Here is a 5291-nt window from a genome sequence, read left to right on the forward strand (position 1 = left end):
AAACTTTAAAAGTTCCACCATTCATCTCCTAAGGCAGCGCCATCAGCATTACCCCTAGTTGTGGCATCAGCATTAGCCCCAAAATCCGAGGTAGAATCATTCTGATATTTGGGGATGTATTTTTTCAATGACATGAACACATCTGCAGCAGTCCTGCAAAAACCTTGAGTACAAATTGTGGACCTAATGCCCTCCAATAACTTGCAAGTCATTTTGTGATCTACGATGCTTTTCTATTGCAATGGGAAAAGGGTTGGAACAGACTTCTCTGTTTCGAGGAGGATAGTTCCAAAAGTCATCTCATTAAATAAATAAAGGCAAATTGAAAATGAAAAAAACCGAAATCAACAGTTACTAACACTAGTTTTACCAAGAGTTACCATACTTTTAATATGAGCATGAATAAATGAATAACAGATACATCAATTAGATAGATTGCTGTTTGGTTTATTAATTTGAGATTATGTTTTGATGGTTTAATATAAATTTTGGTAAGGTAATCATTTGTTGATTTACAACTTTGAAGGAGAAATTACAAGAACAATTGGCTATTAAAATAAGTTAAAAGTATTTCAAGCAGATTGTTGAAATATTGGTGTTCATTTATATGTTTGTAGAATGAAAAAAAAATTAAATTCCAACACTTTTGGATTGGTTTTAAATAAAGGGTATGATGCTATCATATACATGCCCATGAATATTTTCTTTTTTACAACCGTTGTTTTATATTAGATGATGGTGATAAGCACCTGAGTTGTGCACCTGATTTGTTGATATTATGCATCTGAATTATGGTGGACATGTGATGACCCAGAAAAAAAAATTATTATCTTACCTCCCAACTATTTGCATTTCTATTTAAATTATATTTTTATAAAATCTACATTCATTTAGTGAATTATTTGTTAAGTGATAAATGAGTTTCTCTTGCTTGCTTAGTTTAACCTTCGAGAGATTAATTTCTTAAAAATTGTTGATTTCGTGACTTATTAGTGAATTTGGCTAAAACCCTAGGAGAATATAAGTTAAGATATTATTAAAAGAAGGTTAAAAAAGCTAAGGGTGGATAATAAGAAAGTTTAAGTAGGAGACACTATTGGACACTATTCAAAGTTGACTTTACAAACCTTTCTTGTGGCTTGCATATTACCTCTGAAGAACAACCAAAAGGCCTTTATTTCTTCACTAGGCTGGCTGAAATTTGAGAGAGGGAGAGAGAGAGAGAGAGAGAGAGAGAGAGAGAGAGAGAGAATGTTCATCCTTCTTGAAAATTTTGAAGATCCAACTTTTCCTTCCACCAATCTACTTGCACCTTTGGATGATCTTGAGAGAAAGAAGCTCCTAGGGTTGATCTTGCCATCATCTTGAGTTAATTTTGCTAGGGTTTGAAGCTTTGAATAGGTAAGTGACTAATCTACTTCATTCTTTTGCTTTTCAAAGAAATTTGGTCTAGATTTTGGTAGATTTATGGTATTTATTGAAAGCCTATGAGGGTTTGAAAGTTCTATGGAAGTTTGGTATTAGATACTTCACTGATCTTGGATTACTTAAATCTTGATATATTTGGCTAGAAATTAGTGGATTTTGTCTCTTGAGATCCTATGGGTTAATGATGGATGAGCCCTTGAGGATTTGAGTATAATTTATAGTGGATTCTTGTCTCTTGAGATCCTAGGGTTAATGATTGATGAAACCCTTGAGGATTTGAGTATGATTTATGGTGATTGTTGGTGAAAATTGGAGTATATATATATTGAAATTTTGTTTAGATGATTGATTGTCATGGGTAAATTTTTATCTTTATTTTCCTTGAATTTGTGGCTTGTTTGTGCACCAGTGCTGGAATTTTTTTAGAGAATTTAATGCTACTTAACTCTATGTATCTTAGTGGAAGTATGTTGAAAAAATTTGTACGAAAATGAAGTGGTGATGTGGGCTATTTGTTGGAAAAAGTAAAGTCGCCAAAAGCTGAAAAAAATGGCCTAAGCCGACCGAATTTGTGAACTAAAGCTCTAACTTTAATTTTTTGTTATAAAAACTGTTTTGGGTGGAATTTAGCTCAAAGGGTTCTAGTGGACTTTGGACTTGGTATATATAATGCTTTTGGATCAAAATTTTGAAGTTTTAAGGGAAGAAAGTAAGATTTCCTCCAAAGTTTAGTGGTTGACAGTTTTATGGACTAATTTGACTGTGAATCCTTGCTTTTAATGAAACTTTGGTTGGTTTAGTTCAAGAAAACTTATTAAAGTTTGATTCTTGTTTGCAAGATGTTTTGGGACAAAATTACGAATGTAGGTATTTGAAAAGTGGACTTTTACAATGATTTGCTTGCTAGAAAACTATTGTAGGATCAGGAAGCCTTGTTTCAACTCTTGAAATGCGTTTGCCCAATGGAAAGTTGTATTCTCTTACCTGAATTGGCGATTTGAAAGCTTGATGGGTTGAAGTGTCTTGGACACCAAAGTTGACTAACTTGAAAAATAAAGTTTTTGTGCTTAAGTGAGTTGATTTGGTGAACACTATAAGTTCACTTATATGTTGCATTTGTCTGTCAGGGTTGCAATCTGATCGTGCAAGCGATCCTTCTGTGGACGCTTAAGTGCTATTTGATGAATGTTCTAAGTACATGGTAGCACTATATATATGCTTGATATGTCAATGAGTTTGAGATATGTGATATGACTATGAACTGTCATTCTTTGAACTTGTTTATGAACGATTGAATGTGTACTTTGTCGCACTCAACCCTACTGAACTGTTATTGCTATAGGTGATTATGATGTGATATTAATGATATGTTGGGGCCTCGACCCAATGGCTAGTTATTCGAGGTTGAGCCGACAAGGGTTTGGTCGTTTCAATTGGCGAACCTTGGATAGTATATGTGTGTTGGATCCATACTGTACTGGGTATACTCGAGTAAAACCAATTTTAAAAATTTGTGGTGTGCGGGCCCGATAAGGGGTGAAAGGTGGACGGAGTGCTATGAACTGGTGATTCTACATGGACATGAAAGTTGACAGAGTGTCAACTACTTGAATTACTGATTGATTGAGTGATTGCCAGTACTCAGTATCTGTGACGCCCCCACCACTCCCTAGAACGAACCCTAGAGTATCAGCGGAACACCTGCCCAACTCTCGTCAGGACTCATGCACTCGTTCAAGTTAAATATAGAGCGACAAAACATCCAACGACTTAAATAAGAAGTACTTCAAGTATACAAGTTACAATTTCTAAGGTTAACAATTATAATTACAATCCACTAACAAAGAGTAACAAAAGTTACACTTTAAAAGTCACCAAATTCATACAACATATACTACCTTTCACCAAATCGCTAGTCTAGATCCTCCAATCCACCTCCAAAACCTGTTAAGGAAAACAAACTTAAAGGGATGAGCGAACGCTCAGCGAGACCAAGAAAACTTAAACAAGCAAGCACGTAGTACCAATCAATCAAATAACATACTTGAAAGCACTTTCAACATGAAGTTTCATTTCAATACACAAGTAGGAATTAACACACAAGGAGCATACAGGAGCTCTCAGGAGCTATTCCCACGTCTCGATCAATTTGAGCCATTTGGGGTTGACCCTCCATCAACCGAAGTAATAACACGACCGTAGTGCTCCACTTACTCCTCCATCTAACATAACATCCACTCAGATCTGGAACCAAACATATATGAAGTGACGATACTATTCGAGTATGCCTAACGAGATTTCAAAAGATCAAACTATAAAATTTCTCAATGTTTACCAAGCTTCTCGACCAAGTCCTTGCCGACTCGAGTTACGAGATTAGCCAATGGGTTGGGGCGTCCCTACAAGTATATTTGGTCGATGAGACAACACTCCAATCGACTTTGAATCGTTCATAGCACTGAGTCGGGATGAGCGGTACCTCCTACCCAAATAGAGCGTGATACATCTAGCCGCTCAGTACTCACGAGTTAAAACATTTCATGTACAAGTGCAAGTCATATATATTCATTTGACAAGTATCATTCAATCCTAAGAGACGGAGGATGAGGGTAATAACGTACACCCTCGTCTCGGCAAGTTCACGTATCATATATATAGTACTTGTACATATATCATTTCAATCACATTAGTATTTAACATGCACTTGACACTCACCACAAGTCAAGGGCAAGACAAGGGTAAAGCAAGAAGTCAGACGAGCTCTTCAGCGTCCTCATGACCACCTGAGACATGCACAATCACAATTATCTAGGTGCTCGACCAAAGTTAATAAAAAAGATATTTTCTCGTTACTCACTTTCAAGGTCACAAGTTCGAGTCAAGTTAAAGAAGGTTTTCTTGCTAAATCGTTGAAATAATGCTCAAAGAGAGTTCGAATGTCGTTTTTGATTCAAGTCATGATAAATAATCTCAATTCCAACAGAAAGTACCATTTTCACTTTTGACACGAAAATCGAGAAAAAAGGGGTGGATGGTTTTCATCTCCCAAAACTTCAAATCTCATGTCCAAACTTTAGAATATAAAGAGCGTTCATTTTTTTTCCAAACTAATGGAGTCAAATTCATTCAAAACTCCACTCATTTTCATAGTAAATATCAAAGCTAAGGTTCCAAACTTCGAGTATAATACTAGTGAAATTCACCAAGAATTACTCTAGTCAAAACGCTCTCTTTTTAGAGTTCAAACTCATGGAAATAGAGGTCATAAGAATAGGGGTTGAAGTCTATAATTTAAGTATGAAGAGAGGTATCATTAACTAAGGAAGTTGAACAACCAAGAAAACGTATCAAGAGAGGTTTAACCCTTTGGAAACCAAGATTAAAAATGAAGGTTTAAAGTTCCAAAGAAACCTTGTGTCCAACCATGAAATTAAACTTAAAACGGACCAATAATTACAAAGGAAGGTTGGAAGTACTTAAAAAGGTACTTTGTTTGAAACCAGAAAATTTTCAGCTTGGTATGACACTATTTGGAAAAATCATATCTCGAGTTCCGTAAATTCAAAAATTAGAAAATTTATACCATTGGAAACTAGACTCAATGCACTAAAACTCTTTAGAAGACACTTTTCTCAGTATCCAATCTGAAATCATTCAAATTTTAGCTTAAATTCACTGTTCTAGACAGGATAAGGCAAAACAGGCTTGCAATTTCAGTCAAGTTTGAAAATTCGGCAAAATTCTTAAAAATGGAATTAGCCCTTGAAATTTATACCACAATTAAAAATCCAAATCTAGTTTCAAAAGCAACCAACGAAACTCAATTCAGACCTTTCTACACCAAGATACAATAGTTCTAAGAA

Source organism: Coffea eugenioides, chromosome 2 (genome assembly GCF_003713205.1).
Source record: "Coffea eugenioides isolate CCC68of chromosome 2, Ceug_1.0, whole genome shotgun sequence".
In the NCBI taxonomy this organism is placed as follows: domain Eukaryota; kingdom Viridiplantae; phylum Streptophyta; class Magnoliopsida; order Gentianales; family Rubiaceae; genus Coffea; species Coffea eugenioides.